The sequence below is a fragment of the Macaca mulatta genome, chromosome 1, assembly GCF_049350105.2.
Source record: "Macaca mulatta isolate MMU2019108-1 chromosome 1, T2T-MMU8v2.0, whole genome shotgun sequence".
NCBI lineage: Eukaryota > Metazoa > Chordata > Mammalia > Primates > Cercopithecidae > Macaca > Macaca mulatta.
Window position 1 is genome coordinate 122,551,410 of NC_133406.1, and position 22,372 is coordinate 122,573,781.

The following is a 22,372-nucleotide window of genomic DNA, read 5'->3' on the forward strand; positions in this document are numbered from 1 at the left end:
CTAAGAAAGGCAACTCTAAAACTCAATAACAAGAAAACAAAATTTTTTAAATAGGCAAAAGATTTGAACAAGTATTTTTTCAAAAAAGATAATGGATAGGAAATAAGCCATAAAAAGACACTTTATTGCACACCATGAGGGAAAAGCAAATTAAAACCACAATAAGTCACTACTATGTACCTATCGGAATGTTTAAAATTAAGAAGATTGGCCATACCACGTGTTGGTGAAGACATGGAGGAACAGGAATTCTCACACGTTGCTGGGGGGAATGTGAAATGGTACAGTCACTTTGGAAAACATTTTGGCTTTTTAAGAGTTAAACATACACTGACCACGTGATCTACCCATTCCGTTCCTAGGTATTTACCCTAGAGAAAGTCTATATGAAGATTTATATGTGGATGTTCATAGCTTTATTTATAATAATCTTTAATAATCCCAAATTGGAAACAAATGTGGTATATTCCTAAAATGGAATACTCTTCGGCAATAAAAAGGAACAAACCATTGTGATACATTCAACAGCAGGGAAAAATCTTAAAATAATTAGGCTAACTGAAAGAAGCCAGACAGAAAAGGGTACATACTGTGTGCTTCCATTCACATAAAATTCTAGAAAATGCAAAATAACGCGTAGTGACAGAAAGCAGATCAGTGGTTGTTTGAAATGTGAGGGTCAGGGTGGGTGAAAAGGAGGTATTAACAAGGGAACAAGGAAATTTGGGGGTATTGGGGACCTGGGGGATGAATACGTTCATTATTTTGATTATGGTGATGGTTTTGGTGATGTATTCATGTGCTGAAACTCATCAAACAGGTATGTTTTATTATTACACCTCAACCAACTATTAAATATACATAGCATTCCTAGTGTTTTAAAACACAGGAAACAAAGAAAAGAACAAAAATAGCATGGACAAACTCCCAGCCTCTATAGACACTAACTTTTGTAAAGTGAACAGCACAAAATGAAAGTGAAATAGGAATGCCACTCCTCACATTGGCCCCTCTCTGTTTGAAATCCTCTCCTCAAAGGGAGTCACAGGAGCAAATTCTAATGTGACACTCTGGTATGACTTCTAATGTCTCTGTTCACTGCTAGGAAATTTTATCAAATGAAAACAGGTCAAACATCCTTGGATAGCTCTTTAAAGAAAACTGGGCCATCCAAATCCTGTCGAAACATCTTTTAATATTCTTAATAGTCTAATAAAATAATTTGTTATTAGACTTTGAAGATTATTATAGCTAGTATATTAACTCTAGGTCAAATGTATGCAGAATTAAACTGCATCTTTACATGCCATATATATAGTTTTGTAGAATATCAAGCATCCCACCCTGTGCCATCAATGATTACAAAATATTTGCACTCATTTTATAGGTCTCAAAGCAGAGTTGCATTATCTCATGTGAAGAAAGAAATGTCGAATTTGGGGCCTCCAAGATATTGTTACTCCAAAATGCTTAGGCTGAAGACAGGAAGGGACAGGGGGAAGGAAGCTTGAGCTGGGGTGGAGGATGAGCCTAACCTAGGTACAGTGGTCATCCTCTGAGAGAGAGGCAGTGAGGTCCAGAGATCGTGCAGTGAGGACACTATCGCTATGCTCACCAGCATGTTCATCCAGGGGGCAGGGCCTAGCCCTCAGGCTTCCAGGCAGCAGAAGGACCCCAGCATGAAGGAAAGGAGGTCCTCTCCTTCATCAGTTGCCCTCTGGATGCCAGACATTTTGCTAGACACTCCAGAGCAAGCCTGGGGGTGGCTATGATGCCCTACACTTGACTGCTCAGGCAACTGAGGCTCAGAGGCAAAGGGTTAACTTTGAACAAGTCAGGTCTACCTGATTCCAATACACGGGCCTTGCTCTAGGGGGACCAATTTGGGGGTCTGGCTGGCTGCAACGGAGGAGGGGCAGAAAGACAAAGGGGTGCAGTGCTCATGTCAGAGCCCCTGGGTGCTGGGTCTGCCGGTCCCACTGGGCATCAGTGTGGGAGACACAAGGGTGAGAAAGAAGAGACCATAAACCCGGACACTGTCAGGCCTGGCCCAGTGACTGACCCAGTGGGCTTATTTGAGGGATGCTGGGAAAAGAACCAGGGCAAGCAGGGTGAGTTACCAAAATGGCCTTCAAGCTCCTCACTTGGTAAAGGAAGGAACAGGGATGAGCAGAGGTGAAGAGGACTTGCCCGGCACATGGCAGAGCTGGGACCCTGAACTTGACATAACCTAAAAGGGTATGCTGAATAAACAGAAGGGATTGCTACTAACCGGGAGCATCAAATAGAGAGACTTGTAACTGGAGACCTACTTATGTACTGAGTGGTTAGTCTCATCAATGATTTTTCTTATGCTTATCAATGGTTGGTTTGTTGCTCTGTCCTTGGCAAGAATAAGTAGCCCATTTTTTATTGTGAAAAATGAGCAACTTTGCCTAGGTCAGTGGCTTCTCAAAACACTTTGAGCCCAAGAGCAGGACCTACCATTACCTGTGCCCCAAGCTCTCTGTACAGTGGAACTATGGAGGCTTGGTTTTTGCGACCTCTTTATACCTCAGAGTGAATCTGGGCCTTCTCTGCCCCCAGAGAACAGAACATTCTCCCTAGTTCACGGTGAGGAAAGGTCAAGGCCATGGGGAAGCAGCAGAATCTTCCTTCTCAAGTCAGGGCATGCCAGATTTTACAGCTGATCCCTTCCCCTTGTGCGTGTTTTCTCTCTCCCTGGCTCCACGCATCTCACCTTGCTCAGCACCTGGAGTACCTTTCTGTCCTCGGTCCTTGTATTCAAGGCCTGGTAGGAATAGATGGCACCCTCAAAGGAGACTGGTGAGAGTTTCATGAAGGCACTATTCACAGAAGTCTGGGCAGGGTCAAAGGAGATGCCCAGGGACGAGAGAAGCAGGAGGGGCTATTAACCTCGTAGGTTTGAATGGGCAAATGGAGGCAAGAGTGTTAGCTGAGCCCATGAAAACTAGTGCCATGGAAAAGGGGCTGCCTAACAAGAGTTGTGGCTGCAGAGGAACATGGCAATGCCAAAACTGCAGCCAGGCCGGGAGGAACTGCGGTGTTGAGTGCTCTGCCTGCTGTGTCCTCTTCTGCTCTCCCATCTGCTGCTGGGGCTTCCAACCAGCAGGGCTCAAAGGGAAGCCAAAGGGCAAAGGAACCCAGGAACTGCAGCCCCTTGGAGATCAGCCCTGCAAGACACAGAGCAGCACAGAAAAGGGTGAGAAAGGATCTGGAGAGGGTGACAAGCAGAAAATAGCCCATAATCTTCACATCAGCTCTGTGAGGTGAAGGCAGTGGGCACCATCATTCCCATTTTCCATATGAGAAAAACTGAAGCCCAGGGTCTACAAAATAAAAATGTAGGGATGAATCTCTAAATATACTGTTTTATTTGGGAAGAAAGTATTGCAATTTGGAGCATACACGAGCCTCGATTGTCTTTGGTATATCCAAAGAAAAAAGAGAAGGTTAGAGGTTTTATAGAAAGGAGAACTGTTGTGTATTGCCCTTTGAGAAAGTTCACTGGCACGAGCAAGGGTTTGGGGAGATGGTTAGCTCCACTTGGTGAGCAACAACTATTGGCAAAATTAGTCCTATCTATCTGAGATAGCAGCAGGCTGTCTCAGAAGCTGTAGATAAAGCTGGTTTCAGGTTACAAAAAGCTGTTTCTGCAGTCAGGCTTGCGGAGAATTACATTGTTGGAGCAAAGTTTTGTACCCTGAGTGCTTACCCCCACTGGCATCTCAACTCTGTTGTAGTTGGGTATGACAAAAATGACCCAGTTCTTATGATTAACTTTCATGCCAAGAAGTTCACAGGAACCCACAGAAGAGACATGGTGGAACCAGATCTATAAACCAGGTCTCTGGCCCCCAAATTTGGTGCTCTTTTGCTTCTGTCCTCCAAGCCCAAGCTCCGTAAACACTCTGCCCAGCCTCGGCTGTCAGTCATTCAACAAGCTCTTACTGAGCACTTGCCAGGACGAGGCTCTCTGTTCACAAAGCCAGTCTAAGTTGTGTATTATATCACCTAAGACTGTATCATGCCTTAATTTCTGACCTCAAAACTCCCACACCTTCTTCCCAGTGTCTCCTCATACCTACTCTCAGCTGACGACTCCCCCTCACATTTTATTGAACAAATGGAAGTCTCTAGAACTGAGCTCTGTCCTTCTGTCTCCAGCATCAAGGTTTTGCTACTCTTGTGCCAGCACCTTCTGCCCTCTCTGTTAGAATTGAAAATGTGTCTCTTCTGCCAAAAGACCATTACCACTTGGGCTGTGGATCTCATCCCCTCTCATCTTGGCCCTTAGTTAATCCTTTCTCTTTCTTCCCCATCATTCATCTCTCCTTCTCTACTACATCATCCCTATCAGCATAGCATGCCCTTGTATCTCTCCCATCTTAAAATTCTCCCTTAGTCCAATAGTTCCCTCCAGCTTGCACTCTCTCCTTGTCCCCTTTTCAGCCATATTTATTTGCCTGTTGGATGGTTTGACCTCAGGATCAGAGGGTAGAGTTAATCCTAATTTTCATGTCGCATTAAGTCTATAACTATCGGTTTGAGCAAGACACTTCCCTGCTCCTGGACCACAAAGCTACCTTGTTATTTATTTTTTCTTTTTATGATAAAAAATTTTACTGATTTTTACAAGGTGATCTTTTATCTGACAGTCTTGCTGTCATATAAGTTTTAATATTTGTTGATTTTGTTAGTTTTTCTCTGTAGGAAATTGAATTATCTGCAGAGTGGCAGTTTCATTTCTTCCCTTCCACTCTATATCTGTTATTTCTTTTTCTTTCTTAAAATTGTTGGCAAGGGCCTCCAGTTATATCTCAAACAGTGGTTGACAGTTGGCCCCTTGTCTTATTCTTGATCTCAGAGGAAATGCAGTTGAAGTTTCTCAATTAAGTATAATGTTACCATTTTATACAAATATACTATATCATATATTTTGGTATATACAACATTAAGGTTTGGTAGGTCTGTCAAGTTGAGGAAATTCTCTTCCTATTATACTTGAAGGGTTTTCAACAAAAAAGTGGTGAGTTTTAACAAGTGTGTTTTTCCGCACCATTGAGATAATCAAGTAATTTTCTCCTTTCATAATATGGAAAATTATATTGAGAGAGTTTTCTAACGTTGAACTATTCTTGCATTCCTCATATTTTATGATTATCATGTACTTTTTTTCTAATACACTATTGAATTTAACAGATATTTTATTTAGATTTACACATCTATATTCAAAGTGAAATAGCCCTGTATTTTTTCCTGAACTTTCTTATCCAGTTTTGAAAACAAGAACACACAATCCTCATGGTAGAAGACTTCTTATTCTTTTTGTATATTCTGGAACTCATCTAAGATAGAAATTATCTGCCCTCTGGGAATTTGGTAAAATTCATACAGAAAACCATCACCTAGGCCTAGGGATTTTTAGAAAGAGAGATCTTTGATTACATTTCATTTTGTTTAGTGTTTATTGCTCTATTCAAATTTCGGTTTCTCCTTCTATCAATTTTTGTGTTTTTTATTTTTCTAGAAATGTTTTCATTTCATGTAGGCTTTCAAGCTTATTATCATAAAGTTTCCATAATGCACTTAAAAAAAATTTTTTTTATTTCAATAGATTTTTGGGGAACAGATAGTGTTTGGTTACATGAATAAGTTATTTAGTGGTAATTTCTGAGATTTTGGCACACCCATCAACCAAGCAGTGTACACTGTATCCAATTTGTAGTCTTTGGTCCCTCACCCCCCTCCCACTCTCTCCCTGAGTCCCCAAAGTCCATTGTATCATTCTTATGCCTTTGCATCCTCATAGCTTAGCTCCCACTTATGAGTGAGAACATATGATGTTTGGTTTTCCATTCTTGAGTTATTTTACTTAGAATAATGGTCTCCGATTCCATCCAGATTGCTGCGAATGCCATTATTTTGTTCCTTTTTATGGCTGAGTAGTATTCTATGGTATATATATATACCATAATGTTTTTATCCACCTGTTGATTGATGGTCACTTGGGCTGGTTCCATATTTTTGCAATTGTAAATTGTGCTGCTATAAACGTGGGTGTGCAAGTATCTTTTTTGTATAATGACTTCTTTTTCTCTGGGTAGATACCCACTAGTGGGATTGGTGGATCAAATGGTAGTTCTACTTTTAGTTCTTTAAGGAATCTCCGCACTGTTTTCCGTAGTGGTTGTGCTAGTTTACATTCCCATCAGCAGTGTAGAAATGTTCCCTGTTCACCACAGCCATGCCAGCATACATATTTTTTATTTTTTGATCATGGCAATTCTTACAGGAGTAAGGTGGTATCACATTGTGGTTTTGATTAGCATTTCTCTGATCATTAGCGATATTGAGCATTTTTTCATACATTTGTTGGCCATTTATATATCTTATTTTGAGAATTGTCTATCCTCAGTTCACCTTTTGATGGGATTGTTTGTTTTTTCCTTGCTTATTTGTTTGGGTTCCTTGTATATTATGGATATTAGTCCTCTGTTGGATGAATATATAGATTGTGAAGATTTTCTCCCATTCTGTGAGTTGTCTGTTTACTCTGCTGATTATTTCTTTTGCTGTGCCGAAGCTTTCTAGTTTAATTTAGTCACATTTGTTTTTGTTGCATTTGCTTTTGGGTTCTTGGTCATGAAGTCTTTTCTTAAGCCAATGTCTAGAACGGGTTTTCCAATGTTACCTTCCAGAATTTTTATGGTTTCTGGTCTTAGACTTAAGTCTTTGATCTATCTTGAGTTGATTTTTGTATAATGTGAGAGATAATTATCTAGTTTCATTCTTCTACATGTGGTTTGCCAATGATCTCAGCACCATTTGTTGCATATGGTGTCTTTTCCCCACCTTATTTTTTTGTTTCTTTTGTTAAAGGTCAGTTGGCTTTAAGTATTTGGCTTTATTTCTGGGTTCTCTATTCTATTCTATTGGTCTATGTGCCTATTTTTATACCAGTACCATGCTGTTTTGGTGACTATGGCCCTATAGTATAGTTTGAAGTTGGGCAATGGCATACCTCCAGATTTGCTCTTTTTGCCTTGTCTTGCTTTGGTGATGCAGACTCTTTTTTGGTTCCATATGACTTTTAGGATTGCTTTTTCTAGTTCTGTGAAGAATGATGGTGGTATTTTGATGGGAATTGCATTGAATTTGTAGATTGCTTTTGGCAGTATGGTCATTTTCACAATATTGATTCTACCCATCCATGAGCATGGGATGTGTTTCCATTTGTTTCTGTCGTCTATGATTTCTTCCAGCAGTGTTTTGTAGTTTTCCTAGAGAGGTCTTTCACTTCCTTGATTAGGTATTTTCCTAAGTTGGTTTTTGTTTTTGTTTTTGTTTTGCAGTTATTGTAAAAGTGACTGAGTTCTTGATTTGTTTCTCAGTTTGGTCACTTTTGGTGTATAGCAGAGCTACTGATTTGTGTACATTCATCTTGAATGTACATTGAAACTTTGCAAAATTCATTTATCTGTTCTGGGAGCTTTTTGGAGGAGTCTGTAGGACTTTCTAGGTATATGATCATATCATCAGCAAACAGCAACAGTTTGACTTCCCCTTTACTGATTTGGAAGACCTTTATTTCCTTCTCTTGTCTCATTGCTCTGGCTAGGACTTCCAGTACTATGTTGAATAGATGTGGTGAGAATGGGCATCCTTGTTTTGTTCCAGTTTTCAGGGGGAGTGCTTTCCCAGTTCAGTATTATGTTGGCTGTGCGTTTGTCATAGATGGCTTTTATTACTTTAAACTATGTCCTTTCTATGCTGATTTTACTGAGGGTTTTAATCATAAAGGGATGCTGGATTTTGTCAAATGCCTTTCTGCATCTATTAAGATGATCGTATGATTTTTGTATCACATTTATCGATTTGCGCATGTTAAACCATCCCTGAATCCCTGGTACAAAACCCATTTGATCATGGTGGATTGTCTTTTTGATACACTGTTTCATTCGGTTAGCTAGTATCTTATTAAGGATTTTTGCATCTATGTTCATCAGGGATATCGATCTGTAGTATTCTTTTTTGGTTGTGTCCTTTCCTGGTTTTGGTATTAGGATGATACTGGCTTCATTGAATAATTTAAGGAGGATTCCCTCTTTCTCAATCTTGTAATATAGCATCAACAGGATTGGTAGCAATTCTTCTTTGAATGTCTGATAGAATTCAACCATGAGTCTGTCTGGTCCTGGACTTTTTTTGGTTGGCAATTTTTTCATTATGATTTTAATTCATCTAACTGCTTGTTACTGTTCTGTTTAGAGTTTCTATTTCTTCCTGGTTTAATCTAGGAGGGTTGAATATTTCTAGGAATTTATCCATCTCCTCTAGGTTTTCTAGTTTATGCACATAAACTAGAAGTGTTCATAAGAGCCTTGAATGCTATTTTGTATTTCTGTAGTATTGGTTGTAATATCTCCCATTTTGTTTCTAATTGTGCTTATTTGGATCTTCTCTCTTCTTTTCTTGGTTAATCTCAATAATGGTCTATCAATTTTATCTTTTCAAAGAACCAGCTTTTGGTTTCATTTATCTTTTGTGTTTTTTCTGGTTTCAATTTCATTTATTTCTGCTCTGATATTTGTTATTTCTTTTTTTCTGCTGGGCTTGGGTTTGGTTTGTTCTTGTTTCTCTAGTTCCTTGAGGTGTGACCTTAGATTGTCTATTTGTGTTCTTTCAGACTTATTGATGTAGACATTTAAGGTTATGAACTTTCTTCTTAGCACCACCTTTGCTGTATCCCAGAGGGTTTTGATAGGTTGTGTTACAATTGTTCAGTTCAAATAATTTTTTCATTTCCATCTTGATTTCATGGTTTACAATGATCATTTAGGAGGGGGTTATTTAATTTCTAGGTATTTGCATGGTTTTGAAGGTTGTTTTTTTTAGACGGAGTCTCACTCTTTTGCCCAAGCTGGACTGCAGTGATGCTATCTTGGCTCACTGCAAGCTCTGCCTCCCGGGTTCACGCCATTCTTCTGCCTCATCCTCCCAAGTAGCTGGGACTACAGGCACCCACCATTGTGTCCAGCTAATTTTTTGTATTTTTAGTAAAGATGGGGTTTCACCGTGTTAGCTAGGGCGGTCTTGATATCCTGACCTTGTGATCCGCCTGCCTCAGCCTCCCAAACTGCTGGGATTACAGGTGTGAGCCACCACACCCAGTCAAAGGCTTCTTTTAAAGTTGATTTCCAGTTTTATTCCACTCTTGTCTGAGAAAGCACTTGATATAATTTCAGTTTTCATAAATTTATTGAGACTTGTTTTGTGGCCTACCATATGATCTATCTTGGAGAAAGTTCCATGTGCTCATTAATAGAATGTATATTCTGTGGTTGTTGGGTAGAATGATCTGTAATTATCTGTTAAGTCCATTTGTTCTGGGGTATACTTTAAATCCATTGTTTCTTTGTTGACTTTCTGTCTTGATGACCTGTCTAGTGCTATCAGTGGAGTATTGAAGTCCTCCACTGTTATTGTGTTGCTGTCTATCTCATTTCTTAGGTCTAGTAGTAATTGTTTTATAAATTTGGGAGCTCCAGTGTTAGGTGCATGTATATTTAGCATTGTGATATTTTCCTGTTGCACAAGGCCTTTTATCATTATATAATGTCCCTCTTTGTCTTTTTTAACTGCTGTTGCTTTAAAGTTTATTTAGTCTGATATAAGAATAGCTACTCCTGCTCACTTTTGATGTCCATCTGCATGGACTGTCTTTTTCTATCCCTTTACCTTAAGTTTACATGAGTCCACGTGTGTTAGACCAGTCTCTTGAAGACATCAGATAGTTGGTTGGTGAATTCTTCTCCAGTCTGCAATTACGTATCTTTTAAGTGCAGCATTTAGGCCATTTACATTCAACATTAGTATTGAGATGTAAGGTACCATTCCATTCATCATGCTATGTGTTACCTGTATACCTTGGTTTTGTTAAATTGCATTTTTGTTTTATAGGTTCTGTAAGACTTATTTTTTTTGTTTTGTTTTGTTTTTTATTTTAGTAATGGCTTTATTGAGGCACAATTCACGTATCATACATACAATTCATCCATTAAAGTGTACAATTTAGTGGTTTTTGGTATATCCACAGTTGTGTAACCATCAGCACGATTAATTTTATAACATTTTCATCACCAAAAATGAAATTCTATACCTTTTAGCTATTGTCTCACCATAACCCATACTGGCTCTCCAGAAGCTCCTGGCAATCACTGATATACTTTCTGTTCTTCTGTACAGTTATTGCACAGTGATTAATCGATAGGAGACTTATGTTTTAAAGAGGTTCTGTTTTGATGTGTTTTCAGGATTTGTTTCAAGATTTAGAGCTCCTTTTAGCAGGTCTTGTAGTGCTGACTTGGTAGTGGTGAATTCTGTCAGCACATGTTTGTCTGAAAAAAAACTATATCTTTCCTTCATTTAGGAAGCTTAGTTTTACTGGATACAAAATTCTTTGGTGATAATTATTTTGCTTGAGGAGGCTAAATATAGGGCCCCAATCCCTTTCAACTTGTAGGGCTTCTGCTGAGATATCTACTGTTAATCTGACAGGTTTTCCTTTATAGGTTACCCTGATGCTTTTTCCTCACAGCTCTTAAGAGTCTTTCCTTCCTCCTGACTGTAGATAACCTGATGACTATGGGCCTAGGTGATGATCTTTTTTCAGATAAATTTTCCAGGTATTTTTTGAGGTTCTTGTAATTGGATGTCTAGATTTCTAGCAAGGCTGGGGCAGTTTTCCTGAATTATTCCCTCAAATATGTTTTCCAAGCTTTTAGATTTCTTCCTTGAGAACACCAATTATTTTTAGGTTTGGTCATTTAACATAATGTCAAACTTCCTGGAGGCTTTATTTTTTAAAATTCTTTTTCTCTTTGTCTCTGTTGGACTGAGTTAATTCAAAAGCCTTGTCTTTGAGCTCTGAAGTTTTTTCTTCTACTTGTTCAATTCTATTGCTGAGACTTTCCAGTGTATTTTTCATTCCTCTAAGTGTGTCCTTCCTTTCCAGAAGTTGTGATTGTTTTTTATTTACACTGCCTATTTCACTGAAGACTTTTTCCTATATAACTCGTATCATTTTTTTGTATTTCATTAAGTTAGACTTCACCTTTCTCTGGTGCCTCCTTGATTAACTCAATAATCAACCTTCTGAATTATTTTCCTGGCAATTCAGAGAATTCTTCTTGGTGTGGATCCATTGCTTGTTAGCTTGTTAGTGTGATCTTTTGGGAGTGTTAAAGATTATTGTTTTGTCATATTACCAGAGTTGTTTCTTCTGGTTCCTTCTTATTTGGGTAGACTATATCAGAGGAAAGTCTGGGGCTCAAGGGCTGCTGTTCAGATTCTTTTGTCCCACCAGGTGCCCCTTTGATGTGGTACTCTCTTCCTTCCCCTAGGGAAGTGGCTTCCTGAGATCCAAACTGCAGTGATTGTTATTTCTCTTCTGGATCTAGCCACTTAGAGGAGCTGCTGGGCTCCAGGCTGGTACTAGGGGTGTCTGCAAAGAGTCCTGTGATGTGAACTGTCTTCAGGTCTCTCAGTTGTGGATACCAGCACTTGCTCTGGTGGAAGTGGTAGTGGAGTGAAGTGGACTCTGTGAGGGTCCTTGTTTGTAGTTTTGTTTATTGAGTTAGTTTTGTGTTCGTTGGCCTCTAGCCAGGAGGTGGCACTTTAAAGAGTGCATCAGTTGTGGTAGTATAGGGAGAATCAGGCACTGGGTGGGGCCATAGAGCTCCCAAGAGAGTATGTCCTTTGTCTTTGGCTAACAGAGAAGATAGAGAAAGACCATCAGGTGGAGTGTATTAGTCTGTTTTCATGCTGCTAAGAAAGACATACCTGGCACTGGGCAATTTACAAAGGAAAGAGGTTTAGTGGAGTACTCACAGTTCATTGTGGCTGGGGAACCCTCACAATCATGGCAGAAGGCATGGAGGAGCAAGTCATATCTTACATGGATGGCAGCAGGCAAAGAGAGAGCTTGTGCCGGGAAACTCTCCCTTATAAAAGCATCAGATCTCATGACACTTATTCACTAACATGAGAACAGCACAGGAAAGACCTGGTCCCATGATTCAATTACCTTTCACTGGATCCCTCCCACAACATGTGGGAATTCGAGATGAGATTTGCATGGGGACACAGCCAAACCATATCATGAGAGCAGGGTTAGGTGTGTCTGAGCTCAGATTCTCCTTGGGCAAGGCTTACTGAGGCTGCTCTGGGGAATGGGGTGTGGTTCTCAGACCAATGGAGTTATGTTCCCAGGTGGATTATGGGAGCCTCTGCTGCATCATGCAGGTCACCAGGGAAGTGAGGGGAAGCCAGCAGTTGCAGCACTCACCCAGCTCCCATGCAGCCCAAAAGGCTGGTCTCACTTCCACTGTCTCCACCCCAACAACAGCACCAAGTTTATTTCCAAGCAGTAAGTGAGCATGACTGCAAACTTGCCCCAGGCTACCAGCCTCCCAGCTGAGAAAGCAAGCAGGGCTGTCAGGTTTTGTGCCTCGCTGCCTGCTGCAACTTCTGTACTGTGCCTGCACCCCCAATTTGCCCCCCTCCCCCAGGTTCTGGCCAGGAAACTTTATGCTTGGTCAAAATTATTACAAAGCTCAGCTGGAAGTTTCCTTCTCCCTGTGGTCTTTTCCCAGTTCCTCTGGCAGCCCTCCTGAAGGACCTTTGTGAGACAAGGTCTGAAATGGTGGCCGTGGGGACCAAGATTTCCCACAGGGCTCTTCCTACTGCTTCTTTTGCCCCAGTATTTTGCTCACCTCTCTAAATTTGTCTCAGCTCCAGGTAAGGTCAAATCCTTCTCCTGTGAGCTGGACATTCAGGTTCCCCAGTGAGGGTGTATTTGGGGGTGGATGATCCCCCTTTCACACTTTCACACTTAGGGCATTCACAGTTTTTTGGCTGTCTCCAGGGGGCTGTAGCAGCAATCCACTCTCTTCAAAGGGTCTGTGGACTCTCTCAGCTTTCCTGGTATATTCCTGCAGTAGTTTTTGGAGCAAAAGTTGATGATGTGAGTCTCCACACACTACTCTGTTCGTCCAAGTGGGAGCTACAAGTTAGTCCTGCCTCCTATCTGCCATTTTTCATCCACTGTCTTCCATTGGATGGTGAGACATCCAATGTCTCACCATTTCACCCATGTCTTCATAATGCACTTTGAATTTTCTTTTATGACTTTATTTACTTTTTTGTATTGTGTTTGTGTATTGCCTTTATTTCTTGAACTGTCTTGACAGTGACCTATCTTATTAATCTTTTGAAAGAACCACGTTTTAGTTTTATTAATCTTGTTGGTTATTATAATTGTAACTCTCTATTTCACTGATTTCTGTCTTGGTTTTTATTATTTCCTATTGTCTTATTCTGAGTTTTTCTCTATTGCTTCTTTTCTAAATTTTGAATTGGTGGCTTAGCTTATTTGTTTTCAATCTGTCTTGTATCCTGATAAATGTATTTTAAACTACACATTTTCCTCTAAATTCCACAGTGTTTTCATTGACATTTGGTTCTAATTATTTTGTCATTTCTTTCATGAGTTAGTTTTTTAACCCAAGTGATGATATTTAGTTTCAGACATGTAGGTTTTTAAAAATAAAATCCTTTTGTTACTTATTTCTAATTTTCTTTCATATGTTAGAGAACATAGTCTGAATAACACTGATTCATTTTATTTATTGAGGCTTCCTTAACTACTTAATACATGGACAGTTTTTAATGTTTTATGCGTACTCAAAAACAATATGTATACTAAAAAATGCATATATACTTATTATATTTATCAGATCTTCTATATCTCTATATTTTACAATTTTTATCTGTTCATTCTACCACTTTCTCAGAGGGATATGTTAAAATCTTCACCTATAATTGTTGGCTTATCTATCTCTCTCTGCAGTTTGAGTACTTATTGTTTTTTGCATTTTGAGTGTACGTTTTTCAGTGTTTCTCTCTCTCACACACACACACGCATGCACACACACACACACACACAGACACACCCTCCCTCATGGGCCTCATACTTGATGCCCCTCCTCTGGCCCACCCTTTCCAGGGCTATCCACATAGGAGCTCCCTCCCTTCCTTCAGGCTGCCCAAACTCCTTACCATGGCCTCTGAGGCTTGCACCATCTGGCTTCAGCTTTGGTTTCCAACCTCGTTTCCTGACACTGGCTTCCTCACTCCACTCCAGACACACTGGCCTTCCGGCAGCTCCTAGAGAGTCTAAGGTCTTCATCACCTCAGGCCTCAGCACTTGAACTTCCCTATGCTTGACCAGCTCTTTTCTAGGCTTGTAGCATAGTTGGCCCCTGTCGTCCTCCAGAATTCAGTTTAAATGTCACCTCTTCCGAGAGGTGTCCAGAATCAACCATTCTCTATCATATCACCTAATTTTTCTTCCTTATATTTCTTACACACTGCCATGATTTATTTAATTTTTTATTTTAAATTATCTATTTCTGCCCCAGAATGTAATCTCCTTAAAGGCAGGGATTTTTGTCTTTTTCAGCCACTGCTGTGTCTTTACTACGGGGAACAAGGCTTAGCACATAGTGAATGCTCAACAAAAATTGCTAAATGAATGGATGACTGAATCAATGAATGAAAAGGAAAGAATCACTCAAACTTTTCATGCTAGAAAGGGTGCTAGGTACTCTTTATACTTTTTCTCTTTTAGATCCACATATTAACCCCAGGAGAGTTAGCGAAGCTTCCACAAGCACATAGGGCAGCAGGAGGCAGAACCTCTTAGAGCATGAACATGCCTCTGGGTAGCAGCCTGCTGCCTCTTAGCCCCTCCATGTCTGCAGAATAAGAGTGGGGCCTCCTGGGTGCATCGATGCCATGTCAGCAGGAGAAGGAAAGTGCTAAAACACATGACCTGGGAAGCGGCATAAGTTGCCAAGTCTTGACATGGTAATATTCTAACTTTCCTTATCTTCACAGCAGGAAAGTAGGTTTACTGGAAGCTGTGGAGAGGAGCTCAGGTGGTACCTGACATCCCTTTTGCCTTCACCAGCTGGAGGGCACATCTCAGTGGAGATCAGAGGTTGAAGTATGAGAGCTCAGAAGGTCCAGGTTTGAGTTCAGGGTCCCTTTGGTTCTCAAGAGGGTCCCCACTCACTTATAACCTCCAGTAAGTCCCTTTATCTCTGCAAGCCTGTGTTCTTAGCTATAAAACAGGGATAATTCTACCTGCCAGCCTAACTCCCAGGGTTGTTGTAGGTCCCAAAGGACAGAATGTGTGTGAAAGAAACAAAATGCTGCTAGACTGTAGCAGACTCTCAATGTGTATTTGTTTCAGGCGTTCCGTTTAAGAGGTGTTACACGGATTTTAGATACCATTTGGTGAAAATATAAGCCTGATTATAGAGCTCTGGGGACTTTTATGGATTTGAGGCCATCTGCTTCCTTCCCACTGGCCTTCAGTTTGCTTCTGCTCAACTGTGCTGAGTCAGGTCCTCTTCGAATGATTATCACGTTTGAAGGATATTTTATTTAATGAAGTGTGAGTTGAACTGGGATTTAGCTGTTAATGTTTCCAATTTCTTTCCAATTACTGTAAGAATTTTATAAGCAGTTTTATACTTATAATAATATTCCCTCTCTATATCAGGAAGAGCAGCCCAATATCTGATTTCAAGCCTTGTTTTCATCTAGGTCTTAGGGAAAGAGAGAGGTTGAGAGAGAGGGAGACTGATTGAGTCTTTGTGGAACTCCTGTGAAAAATTCCATTCATATCAGGTTGATTCCAAGCAAATTTCAGATTCTGCAGAAGAAAAGGGTGACACATGATAGCCATTTGTGCTGCTTTTTTAAGGGAATGCATTTAGACGTTAGTTTTCTTTGGAGTTGGGAATGTGATAAGGTTATTGTTAATACAGGTAGTCCCTGATATGTAATTTATAAACAGCCCCTAGATAAGAGTGAATGTCATAGTATCTAGCAGCAGCCTCATTGCTCCAGAAACTCCTGAACTCCTTTTCCAACTCCACTGGTGATTCACTTATCCACTCAACAAACAGTTATCGAGAACACCAGCTCCAGCCCAGAGGCAGTATGGGGGCTATGTCTGAGAATGTGGGCTCTGGAACTATGTGGTTCGGGTTCAAATTCTGGCTGAGCAGCTGTGAGACCCTGGACAAATGGCTCTTCAAAAACTGACTAGAGGCAATTCATTTTTATCTTAGTTCCACAAATAATTATGCTTCTCTCCAGATACTTGAGCTTTATACCTTAGAGACACTGAGAATCTTGAAAATTGTGATTTTCCTCTTCCTGTTGATTACAAAAAAGCTCATAACTAACTATCCATGTGGCTTATCACTGGTAAATAGGACTTCATATCAAGCATTTTGTTACCACTTTTGCTTGTGGCGGTACTTTTACTTTCCTTCTTATTTTCTCCTTGTCTTGCTTGAATATTCTCACAAATCTCTTAGTTCTCAGTTTTGGCCTCCATTTGACTCATTTTCCCTGCTCTGCTGCTGTGAATCTTTCTATGTCTAGTAGGACAGCAGGTGGTTAGGACAACACACTCAGCTCTACCATTACTGTGTTGACCTTCGCTGCTTACTCTGTCTCCTCATCTCTGAAGAGCTGTTGTGAGGACCAGATGAGACATACGTAAAGTGCTTAGATTAGTGCCTGGTATATAGCAAGTGTTCACCAATTCTGTTACTATAACAATGCCATGATAGGACGATGGCATCCATGCTTCGGAGCATTCTTTTTGAAAATGTAGGGTTGTGCTGGGGCACACAGCTGGGAAGGCAACAGGGGCTGGAATCCAGCTTGCACTCCACTCTTCAAAACTGGGATAGAGCTGTGACCACGCAGGGAAAGAGGTGCCTTTTAAAAGTGGCTCCTGACCTCACTCCTCTTTCCTTCTTCCTTATGAATTGAACAGTAAAAGATAAGAACTGACAAAAAGATAAGAACTGACAACATTGAGCAAGATCTTCCATTTGGAAAAAATTTAATCTGGTGTTGAAAGAAGTTTAATCAAAAGAAGTCCACTCTAGTGTCAACTTGTGTCCCAATGGACAGCTCCTTGGAGATACGTGTCTTCTAAAAGTCTCGACCTCACTAACCTTTGACTGTAAATAATGCCCCATTTCCTTTAATAACCTAATTATAATAACTCTGAGCCCCCACCTGCTAAATTGAAGCTCAGACATTTGTGCAGGTTGTCCTCAAATGTCCCTAAAAATTGCATGCATACATGCACACTGCAACACCCCTCACCCTACACCCCATCTGTGCCCGTTATCCCAACCTTAGTCCTTTTTTTTTTTGCTCTCCTGCTGCCAGCTACTGGAAGAGAAGGGAGTCAGATTCACCGAGTGGGCTGACCTCAGGACCACCACGCTCTGAACTACCCGTCTCCATCTCAGCTGCTTCCAACCTGCAGGTATGGCTGAGCGTGTGCCAAGGTCTTAGGCGATCTCCAGAGATAAGGACTGACTGAGCCGCCACTCCAGCTGGTCCCAGGGCCCAGCCTGCTGTCCCCACAGCTGCCTGTATAAGTTATGCTTATTTGTCCACCAGATCTTGGTGCTCCTCAAGGAAGGAGAGAAGCCAGCCTGTAAGGAGGATGCCTAACAGAAAACCCCCTCGGGGCCTACATGTGTAAGTCATAATGGCACAGCTCTTTTTGTTCACACGTGTAACCTTTTTCTCTTCACCCCCCAGGATTCCCTAATTGGGCCATGGTCCGTGTGGTCCCCCATATCAGCTGCACACTACCTTGGAGAGGCACTCTCCTTCATGAGCCTTGCTCCTTCCCACCTCCCTCTTTGTGCAGTGTTTCCTCTTGGGGTCCCTCACTGCCTTTTCTATTGTCAGGACTTCACCAAGGCCACCTAGTTCACATAAGCCTTTATGACTGTGAAAGTCTAGAAAAAGAGATTGTAACTCCGACACCTTTTCTCCAGGGCCCATGCCAATTCCTGGATACAATTAAGGATGGCTCCCCATGGCAGCCGTCAAGACCCCAAAGCCAAAGATATGTTGCAGAAGTGCTGGTGTCTAACCCTTCCCCTCCAGCATCACAGCAGCAGACCACTGCCTGCCCAAGGCCCTGGACATCACTTAACCCACCCAAACTCATGTTTTCTGTGTGTACACGTGTTCTCTTCAAGACTTTGCAAGATTCGCCAATTTGATCACCCTCGAATCCTGCACTGAGCTCTCTCATCTGCCCATTAAGTAGACACCTAATTAGTTATAGACCTCACAGCAAGTTACTTCTGGAGCCCACCTGGTGATGCCTGGGAGTCTATGACCCATGCAGCAGGGGACAGGAACAAAAGACTAGACCCAGAAATCTCCATAGGAAATGAAAGACATGGGCCTGTTCTACACGGGAAGTAAAAAAAAAAATAGATTCAGAAATGGGCTCCTAAATTAGGGTTACCAGATTCAGCAAATAAAAATGCAGGAAGCCCGGTTAAATTTGAATTTCAGATACATAGCAAATACTTTTGTGTGTAAGTATGTCCTGTGCAATATTCAGGCATCCTGTGTTTTCTCTGGCAACTCTATTCCAAGACCCTTCGAGCTACTGTCATGCCCCCTTAGCACTCACTGAAGCCACAGAACCACATAACTGCCCACAGCCTGCTCAAAACTTTATTTCATAGCCTGGGTGCCTGAGAGGTAGTCACGGGTCATACACTGCCTTTGTGTTGGCCGCGTGGATGTGAACCACGCAGCCGGGAGGTAAACCAGAGTAAACAGCCCTCGGCTGGAAGAGAAGAGGATTGTTTCCAGGAAGAGATTTAGAAGAGAGGATGCAGGCTCCTGCTTTTATGAGGAAGGTCCCACCCAGTGTGCTGGCCTCTTGGCTTTAACAGCTCCCATATGCTTTTCTTGGAGGAACGCTTTGGGGGAGTCCTGCTCTGTGGTGTGCATGCTCTCCAAAGGAATGGGAAGGTTTTCTCCTGAGGACAAGCATTTCATGGAGTGGTTCCATTCAACTCTAAATGTGTTTGTTCCCCCAGTGAAAGGAAAAGGAGGTGCAAGCTGGAGAAAAGGCGGCCGGACCAGGAGTCCAGGAGGCTGCTGTCCAAATGGGCCTTGGCCACTGCTGTCTGGCAGACGGATTGTTCACAGTGGAGAGGGGCCCAAGACGGTGACCTGGATCATCCTCCTAAGAACGGTCTCCCTGCATCCTCAACAGGGCCCTGTGGGGATTTCCAGCATTTTCAAACCTAAATGATCCAGAAAAGAATGATCATAAAAATACCTTATCCTTGAAAGATGACAAAGCATTTTTATAAACATTATCTTATTAGGCCCTTGCAACAACCCTGTGAGGCAGCAGGGCCAATAAGGGCAGGGAGAAGTGTGATAAAATGGACCTGGAGTTTGTTTTAATCAGGCATGGTAAGAAATGGAAATGATTGTCAGGGAGGAAAAAGTTTATACTCACAGGCCCCTAGAACAGGAGGTACGGCATGCCATGCAGGCCACCCCAGGAAGCGCTGGGTCAGTCAGGAGGCAGAAGTGGGGAGAGGAGGGCATGTGTGACTCAGAGCCTTTACTGGGGTTCCTGTGGGAAGGAATGGGCGAGGTACTGCAAATATGCTGAGTAAGTTTAGCTTTGGGTAGTTTGGATAATTTCAGTAGGTTCTGGGCTATAGGGGTGATCCCTAGTTGTCCAGGACCTGGCCCTGGGGTGGTTTAGGGCAGGGGAGATATTGCATTGGTGTATGAGAGTTTGATAAAGGAGAGGGTGGGGGTGCGGGCTCTGGATTGGCTGGTTCACATATCAAAGGCATGCTCCATGGGGAGCCATTTGCTAACTCTGGAGATTAGCCCTAGGAATCTCTCTAGGATCAAGACCCCGAATTCCAGAACATACAGAATATAGAAAATAAGCAAATGTTGTCAATATAGGGAGGCTGGAGACACAACTTCTTCAGAATTACAAGGCTGGTGTGGGACAGAGCTGGGACTCAAACGCAGGTGTCCTGGCCCCAGTCCAGGGATCATTCCAAGACATTCAGATGCCCTGTTTCTCCTTCCAGGTGCTTGGGTGACCAGAGTAAACCCTCTGAGCAGGGTGACCAACTTTTCCTGTTTATCCAGGGACCAAGGGGTTTCCAGGACGTGAACCCTTCAGTGCTAAAGCCAGGAGAGTCCCAGAAAAACTGCGATGGTTGGCCACCCTGCTGGTGAGCCAGAAGGGACTCTCTCCCTGCTTTCACTCCATCCTTCTGACAGAGATCACTTAAGCAAGGCCTTAGCCTGGGACAAACGGGAATTGGAAAGAAGGCAGAAGGGTAAGAGAAGAAGGGATTTGAGGACCAGGCAGTCCCACTTCTTAGTCACTGAGCAAGCTGATCCTTCTACCTGGAGCCCCCTACTCTCTCCAGTTTCCTTTTCTCCCTCCCACCCCCATTCACTTAATTCTTAAATACGCTTCAGATCTCCTGCCAGGAACTAGAATACAATCTCCTCAAGGAGCATCTCAGACCTCCCCAAAACTGTTAGGTGCTCCGTGGACTCCCAGTGTATAATTCCTTCATCGCAAAATTTTGTGTTATGATTGTTTCCTTACCTATCTCTTCCCCTAGAAAGCAATAACATGAGGGCAGGGGCTGTATCTTCATGTATTTATTAGTTTAACAAATATTGATTGATGACTTACTGTGTATCAGGTACTAGGCTAGATACATTGTATCCTGGAGATCCAATTATGAGGAAAACAGGTGCAGTCCCTGCCCTCATGGAGCTTACAGTCTGTTGTTGGCTGAGGCAGATGTTAACCAAATAATCACACAAGTACAAGCAAAACTATGAATATGTTAGTAATCATTTATTTTGATTACCAGCTAATAAGTACAACACAGGAGAAGTACCCAATGCTAGGAGAGCTTATAACAGGGGGACCAGAGAGGCAGAGGTATTAGAGAAACTTCCCTCAGAAGGTGATGATATAGTGGACATTGGAGTGAGGCCAAGAAGGGGTGAATTAGGAAGAGGGGCAGGGCCTGGAGAGTGCTCTTGTCAAAAGGAGGCCTCTGTTTCCTTATTTCAGGAAGGAGGACAGCATTTACAGCAAAGGTTCTTAATGGGGGTGATTTCACCTCAAGGGACATCTGACAATGGTGACATTCAGTCACATTTGGAGATTTTTTTTTGTCACAACTTAAGGGAAGGGTTGCCATTGGTATCTAGTAGGTAGAAGCTAGAGATGCTACTAAACATCCTACAACCCACAGGACAATCCCTCACAACAAATAATTATCTGGCCCAAAATGTCACTGGTGCCCCTGCTGGCAGAGCAGAGAGAGAAGGGAGTGGGGAGAGTGTGGTGTAAGCAGAGTCTGGAAACCCAGAAGGTCTTGTTGGCAGGGTGACATGATGAGATCGATGTTTTGGAATGACAGTTTAGCTGTAGCATGGAGAACAGAACAGACAAGGGTGGAAATAGAATGACTAAATAGTGGACAAGTGTAATAGTCCAGTTGGCAGATGATGGTGGCTTGGACCAGGACTTTAATAATGAAGAGAGCACTGAATGGATTCTTCGACCATTTAGAAGGTAATATAACAAGACTTGGGATCGGAGTTGGTACAGAAGGAGGAATCAAATAGGACTCTCGATTTTCTAGCTCTAGTACCTGGACAGTTGGTCATAATAGTTAGTATGTGTTATTCTACCCTATGAGGAAACTGAGGCACAGTGAGTAGGGGGGTATGCTAGTCCTCACCATAGACAGCAAGTCTGACGCCCGTGCTCTCTGCCATTCTAAGTGGCCTCTCTTTGTAATGGTGCTATTCACTCAGCTGGGGGAACGCTGGGTGGGACCCAGGCAGGGGCCACAGCACATGAGCCCACATTGAGTGTATTGCATTTGAGGTCAAGGAAGAGAGCTGGAGGCACAGGCTGAAACCCAGAGAAGTGCTCTTCACAGGTGTATATCCTCACAGGTTAAAAATGTGACCATCACATAGCCGGGACTCTGGCAGTAGTTGTTGAATGGGCTGGTGGATTAATTAACTGGTTAAAAAGTAATTAGGTGTATTGAGACAACTGCAAGATAGACCTTGTCTGCAGGGACTTCATAATCCCAGGAAAAACATAAGAACTTGCAGGTATTGGAACTCTGCTCAGCCCAGCCTTAAACTCAGTCATCCTTTTCTCTTCTATCTTACCCCAGGTCTTGGGAGGCAAAGTCCAATGTCTGTGAGGAAACTCTTGAGCTTCCCAAACTGGGAGACCAGAATTCAGTTGTCAGGACATCTTTAGCCAATCAGCGACAAACAAAAAATTAAAAAAAAAAAAGAAGTCAAAACCAAAAACTCTGAGGCGTGCATGCATGTG